At 43.0% G+C, this 13,941-nt stretch overlaps 1 protein-coding gene across 2 annotated transcripts in view; it reads right to left on the bottom strand.

Moving 5' to 3' along the window:
• The window catches only part of LRRC56 (leucine rich repeat containing 56), a 1,529,270-nt gene that overhangs the window by 910,122 nt on the left and 605,207 nt on the right, over nt 1-13,941 (bottom strand). The gene's annotated exons all lie outside the window — the stretch shown is intronic.

Raw genomic sequence — 13,941 nt, forward strand, 5'->3', positions numbered from 1 at the left:
AAGCCTGATTTTTGCTTCTCAGACATGTTCAAAAAATCAGATATATACCTATAAAAACCTGAAAACAAGAAAAAAATTAAAGGTATCACTACACACAAAAAGAGTAAGGACTTAAGCCTTTCTTAAAGAAAAAACACCTGTTAAAAAGACAGGATAATAGGCCTGAAAATCGCCTTAGAAAAAGTTATAAAATAATAATAAGAAGAAGAATATATAACTCCCCCTGCAACTACACTAGTAAAAGACTAATATATATATATATATATTTCTAACTATCTATACTATTAAGGTAAGTTATAGAAAACTTCAAAAAATAGAAAAAGTTTACTGGCCCGAGCTTCTGCGATGCATCTGCTGCCGCGGCAAACTAGATCTGAGGGTTAGCACTAGGGGATTGTGGGATAGGACTGTGCCTCGAGCTTTCTCAAGATGCAGAGCTGTAGAAGTGGCCGTCTCGGAGCCGAGGATCGGCTCCAAACCCATGCGTAATAACAAACGGCGAGATTGAACAATTTCACATCTACTTTTAACCTGGATTCTGGTGGTATCACCTAGGTGGTTATTAATAACCGGGAAATCCTAGATTTTGACCTGAATGTAGGGACAAAAGTTGGAAAGTGTCCCCCTAGTATTGTATATAGGAAGGATAAGTTGCTTAAAAACATGTCTGAGTATAATGAAAATGCACATGGACTTTCAAACAGAGCTAAAGGTAATACAAAATGTGGAAAGTGCAATTATTGTTGCCACATCTTTGAAACAGGAGAGCAGTTTAAATTGAATAAACATAATTCTATCTCTATAAAAGGACACTACAATTGTAGTAGTGTTAATGTGGTTTATTTGGCTAAATGTCAAAAATGTTTGGCATTCTATGTAGGAAAGACCTCCAGAGCATTTAAGACACGTATCAGTGAACATCTCTATGATATAAAGAAAAGAAAAATTACTAACGCTATATTTAGACATATTAAAAACAATGGGACACACTCATTTAAGTTTTTGGCTATTGATCATATAGTAAAGGGCCCTCGGGGTAAAATAGTAGACTTGCACTTGGATGCAAGTGAATTGAGATGGCAGTTAAGGTTGGATGCCACCCAGTTGCCTGGATTAAATGAGGCAGTTAATATTGCATGTATTTTAAAATTAAAACATATTATAGGCTAGATGGTTTGAAGTGTCCTATAAGGCACAATTAAATTAAATCAAATATGAGATGTGTTTTAATGTTTTATAATGCTAGTCAAACACAATATGAGTGAGTTTCATTTATTTATTTACTTACTTATTTTTTGATAAATTATGTAGTGCGTTTTTAAGATGTAATTAAGTGATTCATGTGACATCATTTAGCAAGGGTATTTAAGGGCTGGGTTCGTAATGAAATTTGTTCTGATGACGTCTCTTTAAGGAGAAGAAAGAGCTTAACCGTTACTAATAAAGTTTAGAATTTATTTGCAACTTTTTTTTGTCTCACCTGATTTGGTGTTATAAGCTGTTGTGGTTTGAAGGTTCTGAAGTTTCAGTTTGTGGTGGTGTTAGTCAAGCCTCCTCTATAGTGCCCTTTTTAGGCAAGGTTCAAATGACAAATTCACCACCATAACAGGAATAGGCAAGCAAAAACTGAGGGTAATGCTACTCAATGCTAGAAGTCTAAAATCTCAAAATGCACTCACTTGAGGCACTCCTTAAAATGGAGAACATCGATATGTGTGCAGTGACTGAGACCTGGTTCAAGGCTCTAGACAGCCCCCCTGCATTACCTGGCTATAACTCATACCACACTTTTCGGCCATCTAACCTGGACCAGAAGACCAAAGGCGGAAGTGTGTCCATATTCATTAAGGATATCCACACCTCCAGGCTAGTTGCAAAGCATAATGCATCCGAGGTTATCCAACTGCAACTAACTCTGGGCAAAACTGCAATCCAAATTGTAGCTCGTTACTGATCCCCCACCATGCTCCAGGATTTCCACTCCTCTTTTCCTGATATACTGGAAAATATTAGGGTTCAACCAAACAACCTAATAATGAGTGATTTCAACTAACCCACCATTAACTTGGAAAACTACTCATGTACCAACCCCTTCACTCAACGCTTTCTGGAATTCATAAATTCCAATGCCCTGGAACAACTTATTCACACCCCCACCAGAGGCAACAATATCCTAGACCTAGTCATTACCAACATGAGTGACCAGTGTTCCACACCTGAAGTCAACTCCTCGTTGGTCAGATCCAACCATAGGCTAATCACCCTAGATATCTGCATCCTACCTCCACCCACCATTAAGGAAACCACAGTAAAAAATTTCTCCAAAGCCAACTTCATGCTTCTTAAGACAGAAGTGGCAAACTTCATGACACCCATGCAGATGGACAATACAGTTAAGACTGTTGACTCCTACACAAATGCACTCTATAAGCACGTACACGAGTACATGGATCATGCTATCCCAAACAGAACCAAAACGCTATCCTCCAAAAAAAGGAAGCCAATCTGGTGGTTCCCTGCCATAAACAAACTCTACAACAGAAGGAAGAAACTGTTGCAAAAGAGAGTAAAATCCCATGAGTGGAGGAAATCCCTGGTCAGCCTCAGTAAGAAGCTGAGATCCCTTATAAGATCCTCCAAAGCTAGCTACGAAAACAAAATCGCCACTGATTCTAAGGGCAGCCACAAAGCATTCTATAGCTATGTCAAGAATCTCAATGGTAACACCCAGATCTGCTGTGAGTTGCAGCACAACGGCATGAAAATAACAGAACCAACGGATATTGCCAACATCCTGGCAGATAGGTTCAGTGCTAATTTTACCCCCCCTCTCACCCCCTAAAGGGCCCATATCTATACAGGAAGAATGCAGAGTCCCTGTAATCACATCTATGCAGGTAAAAGCTTCACTCTCTAAAACCAAAAACACAGCATCCATGGGACCAGACAACATGCTAGGCTGCGTTTTACACAAACTTCAGAACGAACTGGCTTCCCACCTAAGCACCATGTTCATTCATAGTCTCACATGAGGCACATCAGGCTTTGTGCCCACTGAATGGTGCATAGCAACAGTTATCCCACTCCACAAAGGGGGAGCCACCACTGATCCTGGGAACTATCGCCCTATTATTCTGATGAGCCTGGTCTGCAAGGCCATGGAACGTATAATGGAACTCGTAAACAAAGACATTGGTAACCTCCAAACTCTGGACCCCACCCAGTTCAGGTTTGTGAAAGGCAGATCATGTCTTCTGAACCTGACTTGACTTCTTTGAGGCAGTCACCAAAGCTGTAGATGAGGGTAAGGTGGTTCACACAGCCTATCTTGACCTCGCCAAGGCTTTCAACACCATTCCCCATTCTGGAATTCTAGCTAAACTCACTAAACTAGGTATAAATCCCTACGTCACAAAATGGGTTGCCAACTGGCTCACTGACAGAACCCACAATGTAAAAGTTGCAGACTCCAAATCTGACTTCAAACCAGTGACAAGTGGAGTACCACAGGGTTCAGTCCTGGGACCTCTCCTGTTTGGTATCTACTTCTCTGAAGTACAGGCTAACATAGAAGGCCTCTGGCTAACGATGTTCACAGATAACTGCAAACTAGGAGCCATAGTCGAGTCCCCAAAAGATGTGGACATCCTACAGAAGGGCCTCACTGAGACAGATGCCTGGTGTATGAGCCATGGCCTCAAGCTCAATGCCAAAAAGTGCAGTATCATCCCCTTTGGTAAAAACTCTGTACCCATGAACTATTTGTCTATTTAATGCCGAATGTGTGATAAGAGACCTTGTGACCCAGGTGTATAGTAGTCTCTCCTTTGATAATCACATTGCCACAGTAGTCAGGAAATCCTTCTATGTGGCACACCTCATCACAAAAGGGCTCTCATCCAGGAAAAAAGAGGTCATTGTTCCCCTCTACTCGGCACTCATTAGACCCATTATAGAGTACAATGCACCTTTTGGAATGCACGTCACAAGACATCTGCAGTAGCTGGAAAGGCCAGAGAAGTACCTCACAAAGAGGATTACTGGCCTCAAACAGATGCCCTACACTGACTGTTTCAAAAAACTTCAGCTTTACTCTGTAGCATATCGCCTACTCCGAGGAGATCTCTACCTAACATATAAAGTGATGTTAATCCCAGAGCTGTTGGACATGCTACACCTAAAGAAATCCCAATCCCTCTGAGCTACACGCTCTAGGGACCTAAACCTTGTCACCACAATAAACAGGACATGCTGGAGGGATAGATTCCTGCCCCAGAGAATTTCTATACTCTGGAAAAAGCTACACAACTATGTCAAGCAAAGTTCCTCATTAGCACTCTAAAAGAAAAATCTTGATGAGTGAATGGGAAATAGGAAATACACTCTGGGGATCACTTATGTGGCTCTGCTCAACAGAGGCACAGGAAATTAACTTTTTTGGGTGGGGTAAGCCAGGGAACCTTGTTGGCTAGGCTTACTTAGGCCCTTGGGCCGATAGCCTAGTACCTACCTATGAACAACATGTGGAAAACCTGAGAACCAGAAGAACACTAAGAAAACTAAGACAGTAAGAAACTAAGAAGGAAATCCCAAAAAGATAAACCTATTTGACTAAACTGGAGGAGCTGAGCAATCTGTGTCTGTCTAAAAGCACAGCAAACGAGATCCGGGTTATAGGGCAACAGAGCATTATGGGAGGGTAGGAGCTTGAGCTAAGTTGTTGTCTAAGTGTTGTCGGCTTGGATCCAATGTCAGATCCAAGACCCATACGTGAGGAATGGTGACTAGGATAGCATCATATCTTTAGTTATCTCTAGCTAGGCTCCCTGGTGCAGGGACAAATGACACCCAATTGCCTCCAGTGGGGGACAGTCAGGCTTCCGTTCAGGAGTGCTGAAAGGGTTTGCCAAAGAAAGAATCTCTGGACCCTTGATGTTGCGGGTCTCCTCTGCCATGAGGGTAACATCTACCATTTGAGTTTCCTGCTCTGCCTCTGGGGGAAGAGGCTCCACATGTGTCTTGGAAAGATCCTTGTGATTTCTTGAACCACATTTTTTCACCTCCCAGGTGATTCCTAGAGAAGGATCTTTGGGGAGTGGAAAAATGCACGCCAATGGCAGAAAAGGGTCTTTCCATCCTTCTCACACCTAGACAATGCATCTTTTACTTTGAGGCCAAAGGTAGAGGTGCCATCAAAAGGAGTATTAATGAATGTAGACTTAAAAGGCTCCAAGAAGTCAAAGAAGTGTATACAGGCATGTTTCCTGATGGCTACACCTGAACTCACTGCCCTTGACATTCCTTCTGCCACAGTGGAAATCATCCTCATGATGAATTTTATACTGACTGAAGGGTTGCCAGCTGTGAGGTGACTCCATCCTTCACCTCGTAAGACATAGCTCCTGCAAGGGTACCTGAGAGTTCCTATATCAGATCCTTTTGCAATCTGGTGAAATGTGCCAGGTAGTTCAGGGACCTCAAGATGAAGATCCCCGAAGCGTAGATACACTTCTCAACTCTGTCCATGCCTAGGACTCCTTGTCGGGGGGGGGATGAACAGATGAACTTTTGTCAGCTAGTTCCTTCCTGGTGACCACCACTATGGCCATGGCATCAACAGGAGGGTCCTTGGACAAGAACGGTCTGTCTTCTGGAGGAGACTAATTTTGTCAGGCTTCTTTGGTATGGGCTTAATGGAGTTAGGCTCCTTCCATGCCAGCTGCAAGACCAAATCTATAAGCTTGCTGGCAGGTGGAATCACCCAGGACGTAGATGGACCTGTACCAAAAGCCTCAAGTAGTACAGATACCTCTGAAGGATTGCTGTGCTTACAGCCACCTCTCTGTTTTAGGATTTTAAAGATGTCTCTGAATGAGGCATCCACAGGAGGTGACAGTGGGGATCCTTTTCCCCCTCCTCAAAATCTGTGTCTTCAGTGACAGGTTCAGGGGAATCTAGATTCTTCCTCTTACATATCCTCTTCCGAGGGACCTCTTCAGTGGGATAATCTGGGAAGGTATCGGAAGAGGATGAAATACCCAGTTGGATGTCCTGAGGTTTTGGTACTGGCTTGCCCCTGTAAGGGGGCGGGGTATGTTGAGACTCCTGATGTAGAGCAGGGGATATGGAACTCAAGAGAATAGGATTAGTCTGTGTCATAGAAGTTGACAGGCCTCTTTCCAAGGTGCTAAAGGCCAACTTTCCCAGACATGGATAGGAAACCGGGTCAGAAAGGTTAGCTTTCTGATCACTGGTCCCAGCCTGCTCCAAGGAAAGCCACCCGGAGGCAGAAGTGGAAGATGAACTAATGCTTGCCAATGCTCAAAAGTGCAAAGATGGCTCTGAAGCAACTGAAACATATCGGATCCCACAAGGTAGAAACGACTCAGAGAACTCTCTGGATCTAATAGCGCAGTGGAGCTCAGAGCAAAGTTCTGATCAGAGGATACAGCAATCTTCAGACCCAAAGACAATGGTCCTGGATGACTCAGATCCAAGACTCCAAACTCATGGACGAAGTCAGAGGAGGAAGAGTGAAAGGTGGAGTCTTGGATACAAGGGCTTCCTGACCCAAAGGAATAGGAACCGAAACCAACACTGGGAGGCTCTGGACAGAGAGCATCTGTCTTCACTGCCCTCTCCAAATTTTCTACTGAGAGACTCCTAGAAGAGTGAGAGGACTTCTTGAAGGGAGAGTTCAGTCTGTACAGAAAAAGGAGAAGGCACCCTAGATGGAACAGGGTCTACAGATGGGGAGTACCTTTTCATAGGTAAAGTGTCCAGAAAAGTGGGAGGATTGGAGGTCTTCAAAGCTGATGAATCCTGTGTTTTTGTAGACCACGGATCTGAAGAAGCCGTCCAATTCAAAGAGGTACTCATTTCTTTTGTCTGATCTGAGGAATCAGATCAAACAACTTAATTTTCTTCTTCTTCTACGGATCTGAAGAAACTGTTGGATCCAAAGAAGTCTTTTGAGAAACTTTTTCAGAGGACCTCTACAGAACTAGCATCACCAAAGGAGGGTGGTAGAAGTCCTTTTAAGATTAACCTATTTTTGCGCTCTACCAAAGTACAGTGGTTAAAGGCATGACAGATCACACAACTTTCTTGTAAGTGAAGGGGGCATAGACAGTAGATGCAGAGAGTCTGTGCATCAGAAAAAAGGAATGTTTTGGCTGCATTTCCCACACATCTTAAACACTGCTGGAATTTTTTCTTTTTTAGCCATTGCAGGAAAATAACAGAACAGTAAGAAAGTACAGTTGTGTACCTACCATAAATGTAGATGTTAGAGTGTATTCACTGTTGCAGTCATTACTCTTGGGTTATCCTGCTGGCAGGCTACCCTCAGTCGGCCAGAATTCCAAAGTCTAGGTCTGGCGTCAGTTGATGAAGCCTCTTCCCTGGCGTCAGTGCCCCAGGGGTATAAAAGATGCAGCTGACGCCATTTTCTTCAGTTTTTCTTGCCCCAGATGTCAGGTGCCCCCAAATTGGTAGGCTGAAAAATATGCCAATAAAAATACATGCACAAAAATAACATTTACTTTGTCTACAAGCAAATACACCAAATAGGTTGTATAGGATAGAGTAATGCAGAAAAGTCCCAGCAAAGAGAAGGGGGATGTTGGGTGGGTAACCTGGACTGCAATAGTGAATACATTCGAACATCTACATTTATGGTAGGTACACAACTGTATTATGTTCATCATGTTTCACTGTTGCAGTCATTACTCTTGGGTTGAATCCCAAAGCTGAGGAAAGGCGGCTGGGCTATAAAGGATTAGGAGAGGCTATGAAGCCCTGCAGAACTGCGGTGGCAAAGCCTGCTCTGGACTTAGAGTAAAGAGGTAAGTGGTAGTGCTTTGTGAAAGTGTGCACTGAACTCCAAGTTGCAGCCTCTAAGATATCTTTGGTTGGCACTCCTCTGAGGAAGGCTGCTGAAGTGGCTGCTGCTCTGGTAGAATGAGGCCTAATGCCCTTAGGCACTGATTTGCCATGTTGAAAATAGCAGAAACGGATGCAATGGCCTATCCATTTAGAAATAGTCTGTTTTGAGATAGCCTTTCCTTGTGATCCTGCAGCATATGACACTAAAAGTTTCTCAGTTTTTCTGAAAGCTTTAGTTCTGTCCAAGTAGAAATGTAACTGCCTCTGTATGTCCAAAGAATGCAGAATTTTCTCACCCTTGTTCTGTGGATTTGGATAAAAGGTAGACAAGTGAATGGTTTGGTTGAGGGCCACACTGGATACCACCTTGCATAAATGTAGGGTTTGTCCTCAGAGAAACCCTGTCTGGATGAAAAAGATAAAAGGTTCCACAGCCATGAGTGCTTGTAACTCCGAGACTTGCCTTGCAGAGGTTATTGCTAGGAGTAGAGCTGTTTTCCAGGATAAAAATTTTATATCTGTTGTTGAAGCTGGCTCGAAAGGAGGCAGTGTGAATTTTTCCAATATATAATTTAGGTCCCAGGCCGGAATTGGTGCTCTCCTTGGAGGCCTAATGTTTTTGGCCCCTCTGAGGTGCTGCCTTATTAAAGGATGAGAAAAGATAGGTGGTTCCGTATTGTAATGGGCTGAAATGGCAGAGGCATGAATCTTAATTGATGAGAAAGAAAGGCCTTTGTTCAGCATCTCAGTTAGGTATTGTAAAATCTGAGGTATATTTGGCACACACGTGTCAATGCCTTGTTCCTGGTTCCAAGCACAGAATCTCTTCCATTTTTCTGCATAAGATTTTCTGGTACTGGGCCTTCTGGCCTTCAAGATAACATCCATAACAGCTTTTGAAAGAGGAGTGTTCTGAATGGTTACATTATCCGCCATGCTGCCAGATTTAAGGTCCTGAGTTGGCTGTGCAGGATCCGATTGTTTTGTTGGGTCAGCAAGTGAGGAGTTTGAGGCAATATCCATGCTGGACCTTGAGACAAGCTCTTTAGGACTGGGTACCAGTGCTGGCATGGCCAGTCTGGTGCAATCAGTATCATTTTTGGCTTCTCTTGTCTGACCTTTAGGAGTACCCTGGGAAGGAGAAGCAGTGGAAGAAAGGCATATCCTGTTAGATTTTTCCAGCTGAAGGATAGGGTGTCCACTTTTCATGCTTGCTTGTGATAAATCCTTGTGCAGAATCTCTGCAACTGGCAGTTGTGGGGGGAGGCAAATAGATCTATGTCTGGGCATCCCCATTTCCTTATCATGCTGAAGACTTGTGGATCCAGTTTCCATTTGTGGGGATCCATGAGGTTTCTACTTAGGTCGTCTGCCAGAGTATTTGTTTTTCCTGGCAGGAATTGTGCTTGCAGGTGAATTTGAAAAGCCAATGCTGTGTCCCATAAGGTCATTGCTTGTCTGCAGAGAGGGTAGGAACGTGTACCTCCCTGTTTGTTTATGTATCACATGACCGTAGTATTGTCTGTCTTTATCAGTAGTTGTCCTGGATAAAGCAGGTCCTTGAAGGCTGTCAGGGCATTTTGAACAGCTAGCATCTCTTTTTGATTGATGTGAAGATGCATCTAGTTTGCAGGCCATGTGCCCTGAATACATTTTCCTGCCATATGGGCCCCCCCAGGCATAATCTGATGCATCCGTTGTTAGTGTCTGTCTGGCTGTGGGTAAACTGAATGGCAGACCCTTGTTGTGGTGACAGGCTTCTGCCCACCATCGAAACTCCTGTTGCAGGCAGGGAATGAATGCAATTACTGTCTCCAGGCTGTGGCAATGCTGAGTCCAAACACTTTTTAGATACCATTGTAGTTCTCATATGCAGTCTGGCATATAGAATTAGTAGAATGCAGGATGCCATGAAACCCAGGGCCTGCAGGATTTTCCTTGCAGATAAGTGGGTTTTTGTTGTCAATTTCTTGAAGTAAGAAGTCAGTTGCTTTTGTTTGTCTGGCATAAGCCATCTGGGCAGTTGTATTTAAGCTTGCACCCAGGAATATTATCTCTTGACAGGGCACTAGTTTTGATTTCTTTTCGTTTACAGTATACCCTAGGCTAGTTAGTAATCTTTTTACAAACGTCAGATGCTTTAGAAGAATGCCTTTGTTCTCTGCTTGAATTAGGCAGTCGTCCAAGTAGGGATATATTTGAATTCCTCTTTGTCTGCAAAATGCAATTACTGGTGCCAGGCACTTTGTGAAGACCCTGGGCACAGTAGATAAGCCAAAGGGCAGTGCAGAGAATTGGTAATGCATTGAGCCAGCTATGAATCTGAGGTATCTTCTGCAAGATTGTCTGACTGGGACATGCAGGTATGCCTCTTTTAGGTCCAAAGTTATGAGCCAAGCCTTCTTGCCCAGCATGGGCAGTAGCTGCTGTAAAGTCAACGTCTTGAATTTTGGAACTTCCAGAAACGTATTTAGAATAGACAGGTCCAGTATTGGCCTCCAGGTTCTGTCCTTTCTGGGTACTAGGAAAAGTCTGGAGTAAAATCCTTGCCCCTGCTCTTGTTGTGGTACTTGCTGAATGGCCCTCATGTCCATGAGGGCTGTAATTAGTTTTTGCGCCTCTGCCCATTGATTGTGTGGCAGGTCTGGCATACCTTTTGACCTTGGTAGAGTGTGAAAATGGAACCTGCAGCCTTGGGACACTATGTTCAGGACCCATTTGTCTTGGGTAATTATTTTCCAATTTGATGAAAAAGTGCTAGTTTTCCCCCTAAGGGGGCTGCCAAAAGAAAAGTGCTTGGATCTGGCAGAGGAAAGTCATTGGGACGGTTTCCTGTAAGGTTGTGATTTGTCTTCTCCACTTTTGGAGGTAGGAGCACCCCATTGTTTAGGCCTGTATGAGCCTTGGGGCTGAGATCTGCCTCTGGGACGCCTGTATCTGTCTGACACTGGAAAGGACCAATTTTTAGAAGGCAAGTTCCTGCTAAACCTGGGAGGCTGTACCTGTAAGAAATCCTTGACTGTCTGCATGGCTTTTGCTTTATCCTCCATTGTTTTTCAAAACCTCTTCTGCTTTAGTACCAAACAAAGTATCATGCTGCAATGGTGCATCTAATAATTTTGCTTTAACATGATCAGGCAGATTCTGTTCCTTTAACCGAGCATGCCTTCTAATAACAGAACCTGTGACAGCGGCCCTGCACGAGGCCTCCAACCACATTGCAAAGTATGCTTTCCCACTTGTTCAGCTGCATGCAATAAATCCTGCAATTCCTTGTTCTCGGAACATTCAGTATTTGTCAACAATTTCTGTTTAAGCAGTGTCATTAAATATTGCTGATATTTAAGCATATGAAACTGACAATTTAAAGCCCTTACAGCCAAGGTAGCAGAAGTGTATACTTTCTTCCCCCATCTGTCTAGAGCCCTGGAATCCCTATCAGAGGGGATAGGGTTTTTTGCAGTAGACCCTTTGGGACCCTGAGATATAGTTTCTGGATCAGCAGCAGGGTTTTTATATAGGAATTTATGAGAATCCGGAACCCTGTAGTATCTGTCTGGCTTAGCACGTGCAGGGGGTAAAGAGTCAGGGGACAGGCTGGACTCTGAAAAAACATCATCTACAATGTCTAAAACAGGTGGAATAGCAAGGGGTCTGGTGCTGAGAAAGTAGCAGAAAGTCTCTGAGCCTTTTCTTAGATTCAGAATAATCTTGGCTCTCCCAGTGGAAATGCTCCCTCATGGTATGCAGGGTTTCCCCAAAAGAATAATCCTCAGGAGGAGAGGCTGAAGGAATGGATTCTTCAGCATCAGAATCCTCATAGGGAAGCATGGAATAATCCTGTTCAGAAGAGGAATCAGAGGAAATAGAAACCTGATCAGAAGAATAATACTCTGTCTCTTGCCTAGTCCTCTTATCAGGTGTGGGATGGGAGCCTCTGATCAAAGAAATTAGGTCTTCGGCCATTTTGAGCATCTGTTTTTTAGGCATGGTAGATGGAGTAGGAGAATGCCGTACTTGTTTCTTTGTCTTTAGAGCTGCTTTAGTCTATGAAGCTGAAGATGGCTTAATACATAGTTGTGTAGATCTGAAGGCACCCTCAGAAGCCGATGCCTGCTCAGCGGCTCCGGACCCATCTGAGGGAATGATTTCCGAGTGTCCAATACCTTGAGTATCCAGAGGCTCAGTCGGCTCCATGTGGGAGTCGGAAGCAGCCTGTGGCTCTGAGGTAGCAGGCGCCAGGGGCTGTGAAAGCACCTCACTGAGAACCAGCGACTGGCCTAGCAGAGGCCTCGTCGTCGGTTTTGTACCTTGACTGCCTATCCTTTTCCTTGTCCTTGCGTTTTTTGTAAACTCCGGTCGTCGGCTGTTCCGATGGCATTATATAATTAAATCTTCAGCCAAAGTAATGAAATGCAAAATCGAACCGACGCTTAATAATGCGTTGGTTAAATCTAGCACAAAACAGACATCTGGCAACGTTGTGATCAGGGCCTAGGCAAGGAATACAGTAAGAGTGAAAATCTTTTTGAGGCGTTTGCTTCCCATAAGAAATACAATTGTTAACTTTTTCTGACATCGGTCTGGAGCAAGAAAAAAGTTTCCCCAACAAGGTACTTAGCTTTAGTGAAGACTTCAGTTCTGAAATTCAGATTTGAAAATCTCAGGAGTCGGCCGACCGGCACTTGCGAACTGCTTTTGCTTCGGGCACCGCGCGGCAAGAAAGACTGAAGAAAATGGTGTCGGCTGCATCTTTTATACCCCTGGCGCACTGATGTCAGTGAAAAGGCGACAGCAACCGACGCCAGACCTAGACTTTGGAATTCTGGCCGACCGAGGGTAGCCTGCCAGCATGATAACCCAAGAGTAATGACTTCAACAGTGAAACACAATGAACATCTATAAAGGCTATAGAAAGTTTAAGCACAACAAACGAAGGTAGGATACAAAGTTTTTTTTTTTTTTTTTGAAATGAAAGAAAAAGGGAAAGGGACTACCTACCTTAAAGCGTACAGGGTAAGGGAGAAAGAAAAGTACAGAGAGATGCTAAAGACAGTATCTAGAGTACACTAGTACAACAGTAGAAAAGCTAGAAGATGGTCAAATAGATATTAGAATGCAAAAAGATACAAAAAAGTCACACTTATCTAATTTGAAAGCTTGAGAGTGAAATAACCACCTCTTTTACCTAACAGCAGCAAACGAGATCTGAGGTAATGGGGAGGGATTCGTTGTGTGTAGGGGAGAAGCTTGAGAGTTTTGAATTACCATGAGCTTTAAAAAAAGTGGCCGAGTTGGGTAAGACATTTCAGATCCGAACCCATCAGTTGAAGATGGAATGAAAATTGACCACGTCAGATTTCTAGTTATGAAGTTTACTGGTAGCGTCCTTTGGAACTGCCTTCATATAAAAATCATCCCATGCCTTTTCTGCATCCTTTATTGTTTTTTTCTGAATTGCTCCTCTCACTCCATCATCTACAACTTCCAAACCAGGCTTAACACAAAAGCATTCCATTATATTATTATACCATGGTGTTGTTTAAGTAATTGCTTTCAGCCAAGTTTTCTACCTTCTGATTTAATATGTTCATAACTATACATTATTATTCTTTAAATGTTCCTTTCTGTTTTGAAGTCTCCAAGTAAGACTCATTTATTCAATAATATTACAATCAGTAAAGATCTTGTATTAATATTAACCAGATGCAACACTAATAACACAAGTTCAGTGAAATGTAACGCACTGCTAGGTTATCTTTAAATGTCTTTCCTCATCTTTATAAAAATACCCATTTTCTTATCATTTATCCCTATATTATCTGAAGAAAAATACATTATTATTGATTCCAGTACTGCCAGTTAACTGAAGCTCTACAAAATGAAGTTATTATTGATTCCATCACCTTCAGTAACTTTTCATATCCAACAGGTTCACAGGGTCATAGCAAGAGCTAGTTTGCTTAAAAACGTTTTTTTGCTATATGACGCAATAAAACCTTTACACATATTTAATACATTCTTCCACCTGAAGACCTCCACGTCCATTTTGAT

This window comes from Protopterus annectens, chromosome 17.part0, assembly GCF_019279795.1.
Source record: "Protopterus annectens isolate FY-2018-M chromosome 17.part0, PAN1.0, whole genome shotgun sequence".
Lineage (NCBI taxonomy): Eukaryota > Metazoa > Chordata > Ceratodontiformes > Protopteridae > Protopterus > Protopterus annectens.